Below are 13,872 nucleotides of genomic sequence, written 5' to 3'. Positions count from 1 at the left end.
TCTTATTGTGAATGAGAGTGAACAACTTTTCCTGTGACTAAGAGCCAGGGGTAGTTCCTGTTCCTTTTGGTGAACTCTTTGCCCATCTCTGTTTATATCTTCTGCCTCTCTTTTTTTTTTTTTGATTGGGTTATTGGCCTTATTGACTTGTGAAGTTCTTTGAATGTTAAGGAAAGTAGACTTTTGTTTAAAATATATTTTAAAGATATGTTTCTTTTCCTGGTTTTTCCATTTGACTTTATACTTTTAAAAAATTATGTTATTTTATTTTTTTAAGGTAATTCAATTTGTCAGTCTTTATGGCTTCAAACTTCTGTGAAATATTTATGAAGGCCTTTCCCATTCTTCAGATTATTTTTATTTTAAAGAGAAAGAGAGAGAGAGAGAGAGAGAGAGAGAGAGAGAGAGAGAGAGAGAGAGAATGAGAATTTCAATATTTATTTTTCAGTTTTCGGCGGACACAACACCTTTGTTTGTATGTGGTGCTGGGGATCGAACCCGGGCCGCACGCATGCCAGGCGAGCGCGTTACCGCTTGAGCCACATCCCCAGCCCCCCAGATTATTTTTAAAGATCTGTTTTCTTTTAGTATTTTTATGGTTTTATTTTGGAGGTTTGCAATTTTTCCATATGGAATTTTTGTTGTTGGTTGTTATGATGTGTAGACTATATATTCAATCTTATATTTTTGCAAATGGCCACCTAATTATCTCAGCATTATTTCTTGAATAATGCATTTCCCTTCTATTAATTAAAAAAAGGGAATAAAAATATGAAAAATCTCATATGAATATGTATTCTTATGTAACTTCTTATGTGAATATACATATATATATACATATATATATATATATATATTTAAGAGAGAGAGAGAGAGAGAGAGAGAGAGAGAGAGAATTTTTTTTTAATATTTATTTTTTAGTTTTCGGTGGACACAACATCTTTGTTTGTATGTGGTGCTGAGGATTGAACCTGGGCCGCACGCATGCCAGGCGAGCACGCTACCGCTTGAGCCACATCCCCAGCCCATGTGAATATATATTTACTACAACTATATTCACTATTTTTGGATATTCTATTCTGTACCAATGATCCATTTATTTAATGCTTCAATACCATGTTTTTTATTATATTTTATAATGAATCTTAATATTTAGAGGATTTGTCATTTCTCATTAATCTTACTTAAATTTTTGGTCATTATTCTTATTTACTTTTTAATACAAATTTTCTTTTCTTTTCACAGTGCTGGAGATTGAACCAGGGACCTTATTCACAACAGACAAGGGCTCTACCACTGAGCTACGCCCCCAGCCCTCCACATGAACTTCAGAATCATCTTGTTCAGTTTTAAAAAGTCCTGTTGGTATTTTCATTGGAATAATATTAAAGTTTTAGATTAGCTCATGGAGGATTAGTATCTTTATTTTGTTAAATCTTCCTGTCCAAGATAAAGTATGACTTTTCATTTGTTTAAATCTTTTCCTGTGTCCACTAATATTTTAAATATTTTTTCATACATGTCTTCTGCATGTTTCTGGTTTTATAAAGTTTTTATAAAGTTTTTTTCTAGGTGTTTGATGTCAGTATAACTTCTAACTCATTGTTGTGTCCATTAAGACTATTATTAAGCTTCTTCCTCAGAAACATTCTGAATTCCCATATCTTTCTTCAGCCAATTCTCTTGTGTTTTCTGAGGGAATTGGCAGTTTATTTGTATGGCTGGTGGTTCAGGTGTTGGTGGAAACTGTGCTCTTGATGTTTGATTAAGGAAATAAATGTACACCTTATACTGCAATTACTCAATTAAATTATGGATTTATATAACTTTAGAGATTGACCCTTTCATCCTTTCTGAGGTCCAGATGAGAAAATTGAGCCTCAGAGAGGTTAAGTCTTGGATGATCAGTGTAGAACCTGGGTTTCTAGACTTTGTGACTCAATAGCTTGGGCTCTGGGTTAGGCTAAGAGGTCAGTATATGAAACTTAAGAACCAAGCACCATGAGCAAAAGCTTCGACTTTGGCAAAGACTGGTAGCTTCTCACTACTCTGAGCTATGCTTCTTTATTAATCGGTTTAGGAATTAACACAATCCTGAAACTTGGGCCAGAGTTGATTTTCAGAGATTGCAATGTCTCCAAACGCTAGCTCCAAGTTTCCTCAAGGGAGTAGCGCAAATGACCATTGGTCTCCAATGAATCATCAGGCTGCATTTGCTGGAATGAATGAACCCACTGTGAGAGAAGGAAATCAGGACAAACACCTACACTTGCTAAATCAAACAGCTTCCCTTTCTGAGTCCCTGGAGATTATTTGTCACCAAATGGACAGATCTGCTCTGCAAAGTTCTTACAGGCTTCACAGCTTGTAAATAAGAGGGTGCATTCCTCATGCTCCCCTTTTGTTTGAAGCTGGCAGAGGGAGGACCTCTGGCTCCAATCAGCAGGGATGACCAGTAGCTGGGCCACCTGGGAGAGAGTGGTGACTTCATTTGAATAAGCTTGGTCGTCCGCTATACTTTATTCAGAGGACCCTAGATGTTGAAAACACAAGGCATCTTATACATGGAAAACCATGTTGGAAGCACCTTCATGTTACCTGTGGTATATTGGTATAGATTGCTATGTATTTAACACTTCTCATAATTCATTATTTATATATGCCTTTTTGGTACTCTTTTTTTTTCCTTTTTAATTTGGTGGTGCTAAGATTGAACCTAGGATCTCATCTGCAGTTCTTTCTTGTACTCTTACTATCGTTTGTTTTTATACCAGGACTTCCTTTTTGTGGCTTTGTTTGATCTATTCTTCCATTTAAGTTTTGTTGGTTGTTTGAATCTCCAACAAAAATCTCTTACTTTTTGATACTACTCAATTCAGTGGTATAATTTCCATTTGGGTCCTTCCAGGAAATACCTCCTTTCCTTTATAAATGGATTAAAGATACTTTTATTTTAGAAGTGACCATGAGAAGTCTTTGGCCAGTGTTTATATCTTGAATGAGGGCATCTGATGGATCTGCTGCCCCCCAGTTCAAACTTGTTTTTCCTTGATTGCTTTGTGGGACATTTGACACTGTGGCCCACTCTGTCTTTCCTGAAACCCTTTCTCCATTTGACTTTCAGGATGCTATAGATATATCAGGAGTATGAGGAGGTGGAAAGACCATGAATTTGCAGTCATGAAAATGTGGGTTTGAATCTTGATTCTGTACACCAACCCTGAGGCTTGAACAAGTTACTCAATCTCCCCAGGGTACAGGGTTCCCTCCTTCCCTTTTTTTATCCTTCCTTTCCTTTATGCAATCCTCCTGCCTCAGCCTTCCCAGTCTCTGGGATTGCGGGAGTGTACCACTGTACCCAGCTCACAGGGTTCTCACCTCAAAAAGAGGGCAACATTGCCCATCTCACATCCTGGTCATCAGCCTTGATGCTCTACCCAGCTTCAGCTTTGTGAATGTTGGAGCAGGGGTTGAAATCCTGGGCATGATGCTAGGATAGACATTCACTGAATAAATGATGTCATGTGCACCTGCCATGACATCATTTATTCATGTACAAAGTATGAGTGTTCTCTAGGGAGACAAAACCAAGGGGAAACACACACACATACACACACACACACAGCCACATATGTTTACAAATATGTAGATAGACATATATTTTGAGGAATTGGCTTATGTAATTGTGGAGGTTGGTAAGTCTGAAATCTGTCATTCAGGCCAGCACGAATCTGGTGACTCAGCTAAGAGCTGATGTTGGAGTCTTAAGTCCAAATTCTTCAGGGCAATAGTTTGGGGAATCAGGGAGAATTTCCATCTTGCGGTCTGGAGAATTTCTTCTTTGGGAAACCGGTCTTTGCTCTTATGACCTTCCACTGACTGATGAGGCTCACCATCACCATGGAGGGTAATCTTCTTTGCTCTAAGTCTATAATAGAAATATGAACCTCTTCTAAAAAATATCTTCACTGAAGCTTTTAGATTGGTGGTTTTGGACTAAACAATGTGGCACCATAGCCTTGCCAAATGGATACCTAAAATTAACCATCACATTCCATAAGCTGGGTCACTGATCCTTAGCAACTGGATTCCAGTTCAAAGTTAAAGGACGTTGAGGTGATACAACATGATGTGTGTGTGTGTGTGTGGGGGGCTTAGGAATCTCTGTTAGAATTCTCTTAGGATCAGAGTTCTGTGCTATTTCTTGAAGCCTCCCTTGGGGTGCTTACTTAGGGGAAGTTAGGTAGAGGGTGCCATCCTGAAGCCCAGGAGCTTTCTTTGGCTCAGGTCTGGGTTTAGTTCTGCCTTGTGTGACCCTGGACAAGTCACTGGGTTCTTCTGGACCTCAGCTCATCCATCTTTAAAGGGGAACATTTAGGACTTGGTGCATTTTCTCTTTTCCTCTTTTAACACTGCTTTTCTCTGTTCCTCTTTTAGTACCAGGTTTGCAGAGACTTGTTAGGAATTTCTGGCTTGTGATTGCTTCACTTTTTTGGAAATAGCTCCATATTTTTAAGCAACATTAAGAATTGACATCACATGTTTATTGAGAGGAAAAGTGATACCTTTTTATCAGTGATGTGATGCTATCATTCATCTAGTAGTGCTTGATACATGTTTTTTGGATTAAAATTTTTTTAATGTATATCTCATTGTTTATATTCATAGCAGAAGCTCCTCAGCAATGGTAGATAGACCCTTTCTCTGCATCAGCTGTCTTGGTGTGTTAGCTTTGAGTCCCTATTACAAAATGCCTGAGATAATCAAATTAATAGTAGAAAAGTCTTATTTTGGCTCATGGTTCAGAGATTTCAGTTCCTGGTCATTTGGTCCTGTTGGTTTGGGCCTGTGGCAGCCCAGTACATTATGGTAGGAGCATGTGATAGAGGAAGCCTGTTCACCTCACAGTGGCCAGGAAGCAAATCCAAGGACAGGAAGGGGTTTGTGCCAATGTACTTCCAGGGCATGCTCCAAATGACCTAATTTCCTCCCACTAGCTGTTACCTCCTAAAGAGTCCACCACCTCTCAGTAGTGCCCCAGGCTGGAGACCAAGCCTTTAACATAGCAACCTTTGGGCAACATTGAAGATCCAAACTATAGCATTTGGAAAGAACCAAAGCTCTTCAATGAGATAGATCTGGATTTCCATTGTGGCTCTTCTACTTATCAGCTCTGTGAACTTGGCCAGAATTGTTAATTCCTCTGAGTTTCAGTTTACTCATCTGCAAATGGAAGTAATAGGATATCTCACAGAGTGGCTGTGAAGTTAAATGAAATGCTGTCTGTCAACTGCCAAGCATAATCCTTGACACAGAGTTAACTCAAAATAAAAATGAGTTCCTTTCTCTCCCCTTGGGTAGTTTCTGGAGTCCTAGAGCACTGTGGTGCCAGTAGGAAGTTCAAGAAAAGGGGCTTGGGCTGGGGTTGTGGCTCAGTGGTGGAGCGCTTGCCTAGCATGTGGGAGGCACTGGGTTTGATCCTCAGCATCACATAAAAATACATGCTATATTTTCAATTCCCAGCACCACAATAAAATAAAATAAATAAGTGAAGAATAAACTATGCCATTTCATTAAATAAATAAATAAAGGTGTTGTGTCTGTCTACAACTAAAAAGAAATATTAAAAAAAAAGAAACTCACTTTCCCAGGTGTCCAAGTGTCAAGGAACTTATCTGACTCTTTTTTTTTTTAAACCACATCAGGGTGTGGTCACCAGTGGAGCATGTCACATCTGAAAGGGAGGGTCAAGCCCTAAAGTGCTTTACTTAACTTTTAAAACAGGCAGTCTGTACTCTAGGAAATCAGTGGTTCTTCCCTTCTAGGAAGAAATGATGAATCATTACAGGAAATATTGTTTTTTCCCTCAAGTATGTTACCATTAAAAATAGAACTGTCCGTTGAGAACAATTTTGGGAGGAGCCAAAGTAGAGGTGGGTTTACTAGAGTTGAAGTCACCAGTTTTGAAAGTGTCAATTCCAGGCTTTAATCCATGTCAGAGTCTCTCCAAGACCTCAAAAGACTTGAACAGTATATTGAAAAACATTAATTAAAATGCAAGTTTATAGCATGTACCAGGCCCTGGGTTTAATCCCAACACGACAAAAGCAAAATATTAATCCAAACAAAATATCTGCCCCTCCCCTGCATAATACTTTAAGACTTGAAATACTATCAATAATATGTGCGGAACATGGTAAATAATTTTCTCTCCATAACTAACTAAAAGCATAAAAGAAAAATCCTTTCAGTTTCCAAAGATAGCATGGTACAGGTGATAATGGATGTGTTGATTTATTTGTAGTAATCATTATATGGTGTATAGATATATCAAATCATCATGTTATACACCTTGAATATGTTCAATCTTTGTCAATTGCATATTAAAAAAAAAAAAAAGTGACGGTGTAAGAATTGGCTGGGCTGCTTGGGAGGCTGAGGCTGGTCCATACTGCTCTCTGTAGGACTGAGCCTGAGGATTTTTTCCTCCTTTTTCTAGAGAATCATTTGGGTTGGGCCAGTATGTACTCACCCCTTCTCTTCATTGGTTTCTTTCAAACCCCAAATGGCTGTTAATAACCATTAACCAATTTTCCCAAGTGGTGGTAAATTACCATTCATTAGTTTCTTTCAATTATTTCATTCTTTAAAGAGCTAGGCTCTCTCTTTTTCTTTCCTTTGAAACTGTTGGAGGTCACTTCAATATAGTCTTCATGCTGTTTATTTATTTATTGCAGTGTTGGGGTTCAAACTCAGAGCCTCATGCATGCTAGACCAGCATTGTACCACTGGGCCACACCTCTAGCTCTCTGAGTGTTATTTTTTTATTTTGGGGGTACCAGGGAATGAACCCAGAGACACTTACCCACTGATCCACATTCCCAGCCCGTTTTTAAATTTTTTTTAATTTTAAGACAAGTTCTTGCTAAGTTGCTTAGGGCCTCACTAAGTTGCTGAGGCTGTCTTTGAATTTGCTATCCTCTTGTCTCAGCCTCCAGAGCCATTGGGATTATACATGTGTTCCACCACACTCAGTCTCTGCGTGTTATTTAATTGGCACTCTCCAAATGCCTGAAGTTGGGAGTCAAGATGCCCTTGGTTCCTCTTTTCTGAGTTGGTTACTGCTGCAAATCAGCAAAGCTAACATGGCCACTGGGCTCAACTCCCCTTTTGTGTGGAATAAGCAAAGCTGTTTCATCAGGGCTGATTTCATCCAAGGGCCAGTGGACTTGGCTACCGTGCTCTTGTTTTCCAGAGGGGGAAGGCCAGCTTCCTCTTCCCTCTGGGTCTCTCCCTGTACTGAATGCTTTCCCACTCTGAGGCCTAAGCAACTTCTTTAAGACTGACATGTATGTGGCGAGGGAAGGAGATGAGGGAGGGAGAGAAAAAACACAAAAGAGAACTCAGTCTGCTCTGGGGGTACCCCTTTAGTGAGGGATGGGACAAAAGGGACTGTCACTTGCTGCCTGTCCATGGGTTCTTTATGCTGAGCAAAGCCACTTCTTGTCTCTGGGCCTCTGAGGTGGACCCAAGGGAGGGATTGCTCTGTTCTTCTCATCTGATCTCTCTCTCCTTGGGGCACTTCAGGGAAAGGGTCTCTGGGCCAGCGTCACTCCTGAACACACAAAGGTTGAGTCCTTTTGGCAGACAAGGGCTGTTCACAAATTCTGTTCTTGGAGGTTTGTGCTCACATTCCAGCAGGGTCAGGAAACAGGAAGCCAAACAAAGGACAGAAGCACAGAGGAAGAGACCAAGAGAGAGCTTGACAAGGAAAGAGCGAGGTACTTTCAAATCGGATCCAACAGGCTCATCCTGCTGACTCTGTGTAGAGGAGGCAATGGGAATCGAGGAGTTTTCTTAATTTAATATTTTCATTTTAATGAGATACACAAACAAAACGATACATATCATCCATATGCACAGTTTAAAGATAATAACAATACAAATACCCAGGTCCCACCATGCAGCTTCAGAGTAGAGTAGCATCAGTCTTTGAACTCTTCTTCGTGGGGCTGGGGTCAGTTTTCAGGTGCCCATGGCTATTTAGTGTACTGCCAAATGTCTGAATCCACCACACCTTTACATTTAAATATGTCCACTTATCACCTCTTTGGCATCCTCCAGATAACTACTGGTCTTGGTGATTTGAAGGATTTCTTTCCTCCCCAAAACCTTCCCACCAGCTTCCCCACAATCCTGGCCACCGCTGAGGACTTTCCCCAGTTTTGACTACAAAAAAGGATTGAAAGTGCACACAGGGAGACCTCTTCCTGTTAATAACATGTTTTGCTCCCCCATTCTTAATTTCTGTGGATACTAGGGCCAGGAATCTTTATAGGCTTAAGGCAGAGCAACTCCCCCTACCCCCAACCCCCAACAGCGCAGATAAGATGTTATCTAGTTTAGGGGTTGGGGTGGGGAAGGGATAGGTAGGTTGCCAAAAATGATTTTTCTTTCCCTTCTCCTCCTCCTCTTCCTCCTTCTTCTATATAACCTTTTTGTATTCGTTATTATTGATAGACAGTGTCTGGGAAGAAGAGAAGCTGCTCCTTCTTGTTTCTCTTTATGGAGATACAGGTTTCTTTAGGGATATGCGTTCTGCCAACTCTAGGGCCTGAGCAGAGGACCTGGTCCTGAGTCCCCTATAGCTGGTAGAGGACCTCAGAGCTATTAACAAGGCCCAGAGGATGAAGTCACTGATCAGTCTGGTGGAAGTGAAATCATCAGGTAGCAGCAGGTGACCTTGACCTGGGGCCTGCAATTGTTTGGACTTATTGGTGGAATTTTGTCTGTGTACAGGTCCATGCATTTTTCTGGGGAAAACTCCATTGATTTCATTAGATTCTCAAAGCCACTGGTAACCCAAAGTAGGTAAGAACCAGTAATCACTTCTGATTGCTAGTTGGTAATAAAATGAGAAAATAAGGATATACTGTTTTTTTTTTAATAAGCCTAAAATTAATCCCTTAATTTTGGGATTGTCTCTTTTTTTGGTATTAAAATATTCTTTCCTTTTATGGGATAATGGAGCTAATGAATGATAATTTTAAGAAAGGTTGTCTCCCTCTCTCTCTCTCCATACTGGGGATTGAACACAGGGTTCTCTACCTACTACTGAGCTACATTCTCAGCCCTTTTTTATTTCATTTTATTTATTTATTCTTGAGACAGGGTATCACTAAGTTGACATGGGTAGCCTTGAACTTGTGATCCTCCTGCCTCAGCCTCCTGAGTAGCTGCAATGACAGGTGGGTGCCACTGCCCCCGGCTAAGGCTTTCTCTTGACAAAGTCAAAAGACAGTTCCACTGGCTGGGGTTGTAGCTCAGCGATAGAGTGCTTGCCTAGCATGAGTGAGGCCCTGGGTTTGATTCTCAGCACCACATAAAAATAAATAAATAAAATAAAGGTATTGTGTCCAACTACATCTAAAAAATAATACTTAAAAAAAGATGGTTCCATCTTTAATTACAATTTCTTCTTTTTTATTTATTTGTTATTCTAGTTTGTTATATATAACAGCAGAATACATTACAATTCATATTACACATATACAGCACAATTTTTCATATGGTTGTATATAAACTAATTCAAACCAATCGTGTCTTCATACATAGGGTAATGGTATCCATCTCATTCCACCATCTTCTTTATCCCCATACCCCTGACCTTCCCCACCCACCCCTTTGCCCTATCCAGAGTTCGTCTATTCCTCCCATGCTCCCCCTCCCTACTCCACTATGAATCAGCCTCAATATATCAGAGAAAACATGGCATTTGGTTTTTTGGGATTGGCTAACTTAACTTAGCGTTATCTTCTCCAACGCCATCCATTTACCTGCAAATGCCATGATTTTATTCTCTTTTGTTGCTGAGTAATATTCCATTGTGTATATATGCCACATTTTTTTTCCATTTCTCTACTGAAAGGCATCTAGTTGGTTCCACAGTTTAGCTATTGTGAATTGTGCTACTATAAACATTGATGTGGCTGTGTCCCTGTAGTATGCTGTTTTTAAGTCCTTTGAGTATAGATTGAAGAGAGGGATAGCGGGGTCAAATGGTGGTTTCATTCCTAGTTTTCCAAGGAATCTCCATACTGCTTTCCAGATTGGCTGCTCCAATTTGTGGTCCCACCAGCAATATATGAGAGTGCTTTTTCCCTCACATCCTCACTAACACTTGTTGTTTGTATTCATAATAGCTGCCATCCTGACTGGAGTGAGATGAAATCTTAGAATAGTTTTGATTTGCATTTCTCTAATTGCTAGAGATGTTGAACATTTTTTCATATGTTTGTTGATTGATTGTATATCCTCTTCTGAGAAGTGTCTGTTCAGGTCCCTGGCCCATTTATTGATCTGGTTATTTGTTTTTTTGGTGCTTAGCTTTTTGAGTTCTTTATATACCCTAGAGATTAGTGCTCTATCTGATGTGTGAGGGGTAAAAATTTGTTCCCAAGATGTAGGCTCTCTGTTCACCTCACTGATTGTTTCTTTTGCTGAGAAGAAACTTTTTAGTTTAATACATCCCATTTATTGATTCTTGACTTTAATTCTTGTGCTATAGGAATCTTATTAAGGAAGTTGGGGCCTAATTCAACATGATGGAGATTTAGGCCTACTTTTTCTTCTAATAGGTGCAGTGTCTCTGGTTTAATTAGGTCCTTGATCCACTTTGAGTTGAATTTTGTGCATGGTGAGAGATAGGGGTTTATTTTCATTTTGTTACATGTAGATTTCCAGTTTTCTTAGCACCATTTGTTGAAGAGGCTATCTTTTCTCTAGTGTAGTTTAAGGTCTGGTATAGCGATGCTGCCTGCTTTACTCTTCTTGCTAAGGATTGCTTTAGCTATTCTGGGTCTCTTATTTTTCCAAATGAATTTCATGACTGCTTTTTTGTATTTCTATGAGGAATGTCATTGGGATTTTGATTGGAATTGCATTAAATCTGTGTAGTGCTTTGGGTAGTATGGTCATTTTGATAATATTTATTCTGCCTATCCAAGAGCAAAGTAGATCTTTCCATCTTCTAAGGTCTTCTTTGACGTCTTTCTTTAGGGTTCTGTAGTTTTAATTGTACAGATCTTTCACCTCTTTCGTTAAGTTGATTCCCAAGTATTTTATTTTATTTTTTGAGGTTATTATAAATGGGGTAGTTTTCCTCATTTCCTTCTCAGAGGATTTGTCACTGATATACAGAAATGCCTTTGATTTATGGGTGTTGATTTTTTATCCTATTACTTTGCTGAATTCATTTACTAGTTCTGTAAGTTTTCTCATGGAATTTTTTGGGTCTTCTAGGTATAGAATCATATCATCGGCAAGTATTGCTAATTTGAATTCTTTTTGTCCTTTCTGTCTCCCTTTAATTTCTTTCTTCTGTCTAATTGCTCTGGCCAGTGTTTCAAGAACTATGTTAAATAGAAGTGGTGAAAAAGGGCATCCCTGTCTTGTTCCAGTTTTTAGAGGGAATGCCTTCAATTTTTCTCCATTTAGAATGATGTTGACCTGGGGCTTACCATAGATAGCTTTTATGATGTTGAGATATGTTCTTGTTATCCCTAGTTTTTCTAGTGTTTTGAACATGAAGGGGTGCTGTATTTTGTCAAATGCTTTCTCTGTATCAATTGTTATAATCATTTGATTCTTATCTTTAAGTCTATTGATGTTATGAATTATATTTATTTTTTTGAGAGAGAGAGAATTTATATATATATATATATATATATATATATATATATATATATATATATATTTTTTTTTTAGTTTTCGGCCGACACAACATCTTTGTTTGTATGTGGTGATGAGGATCGAACCCAGGCCACACGCATGCCAGGCGAGCATGCTACCGCTTGAGCCACATCCCCAGCCCCATGAATTATGTTTCTTGTCCCCCTTTTTTCTTTTCCTGAACTGTGAAACCCCAGACTCCGAGAACCGCTAATTCAGAAGGTTACCTTTATATTTGCACATTATTTAGCAATGTTCTATTGTGAATTATTTTTCCCACTCTCTCCTGGACATGAATTTATTATGTGCAAAAGAAAAGTGATGTAAACTCAAGGACACACTGTCACAATGGGCAAATCATCGAATCTTCTTGGGCCTTAATTTTCTTATTAAAATGAGGGATTTGAGCCAGGATATCTTAAGGTTCCATCCAAATCTAACATTGTGTAATTAAAGTGAACACATGTGAGGTCAGATAGGAAAGGCTGAAGTACACATCAGAACCTTGAAAGAGAAAGACAAGGGCAGAGGGGGAACCCTATCTCTTGACTGACTTCAAAAGTCAGAGCAGAAGAAATGTTTTGGAATGTGTAGCATTTAAAATTCTGGATGGTTCTATTAACTCATATGCTATCTTTGTTTTATGAAGGGTTCTTGGTGAGATTGAATGTGAAATTTTTGCAAAGTGTAAGGCTTTTGCCCAAAAGTAGGTAAAATGATTTTTTTATGGAGTGGGGTACTGGGGATTGAATCTAGAGGCACTTTACCCTTGAGTCACACCCCCTGTCCTTTAATTTTTTATTTTGAGATGAGGGTCCCACTAACTTGCTGAGGCTGCCCTTGAATTTACGATCCTCCTACCTCATCTTCCTAAATAGTTGGGATTACAGGTGGTAACATGCTTTTATAAAAAAATGGGTATGGGAGAAACTGACCATAATCAAATATAACAAAAACAACATAATAGTGACAAAAAGGAAACAATAATAGTTACTGTTTAGCTCATTGAGTGCCAGCTCTGATCTGAATTTCACGTTCATTATCCTGCTGAATCTGGCAAGGTAGGTTTGATCATTACATTTCCTGGATTCCGTTGTGGCTGAGCTCCAGTTTGACTAAATCCACTTACCTGGGAAGCTTCCTGTCCTGGGGCTGCTACTGGGAAGCAGAGCCTCATCCTCAAAGTGTGCTCTCATGACCAGCATCATGGGCAATGCCTAGGAGCTTGCTGGAGCATCTCAGTCCCTACCCCAGACACATTAAAGCCAAATCTGGATTTAACAGGACTCTCTAGGGACTTATATTCATGAGGAAGTTTGAGAAGCACTGAATTAGATGACTCTTTATTTATTTATTTTAAACTTGTCCCACATGTTAGTATATCATGTTCCCTGGCTTTATGGTTGAAGGAGGGTGTCATAATAAAGATGGAGAGAAGAATGTTCTGGTTGGGGAGAGTAGGATCCTTGCTCTCCTGATGTTTGTGAATTTCTGATTCCCCTTGCCTGTTTCCTTCCTTGAAAACCGAATTTCAAAGAATGCACACAACTGAGACGTGAACACTAATGTATGCAGACTGTGCAGTTTGGGTAGAAAGATGTGTCAATGTAGGGTCATCGGTTGTCACAACTGTCCCACTCTGGCGTGGGATGCTGGGATGTTGGTAGCGGGAGAGGCTGGGTGGGTGGTGACAGGGTCTATGGGAATTCTGTACTTCTGTCCAAATTTGCTGTGAAGCTACATGGCTGCCAGATACGAAGTCTATTCAAAACCTAATACGGCACCACACAGACCTTGCCGTGTGGGACAGCCGGTAAGATAATTCCTGTTAGGATCTTTTTTTGAATCATCTGGATAAAAGGTGCTTTTGAAAGAAAGGGTTTTGTTAAGTGCCATGAGCTCATCATCTGGCAGCACCTGTGGGAGAGGAGTCCCAGGGAAGCCCAGGGTGCTGACATGTGGGTGACTCAGGTGCTGCCTGGGTTGGAATGGGCGGGAGAAACCAGGAGAAGTGCCCAGCTCTTTTTGGTGCCTGCTCTGTCACCAGAGCCTGGAGGCGAAGGCTGGACTCTCCTGCTGCTCTTTTTATTTTTTATCTTATTTTTTGCTTCTCTCTGGGCTGCATTTCTCTCTTTGTTCTTA

Source organism: Marmota monax, unplaced genomic scaffold (genome assembly GCF_021218885.2).
Source record: "Marmota monax isolate L192 unplaced genomic scaffold, Marmota_monax_Labrador192_F-V1.1 WCK01_AAM20220418_F8-fsc00126, whole genome shotgun sequence".
Lineage (NCBI taxonomy): Eukaryota > Metazoa > Chordata > Mammalia > Rodentia > Sciuridae > Marmota > Marmota monax.
This window is presented reverse-complemented; position numbering follows the sequence as displayed.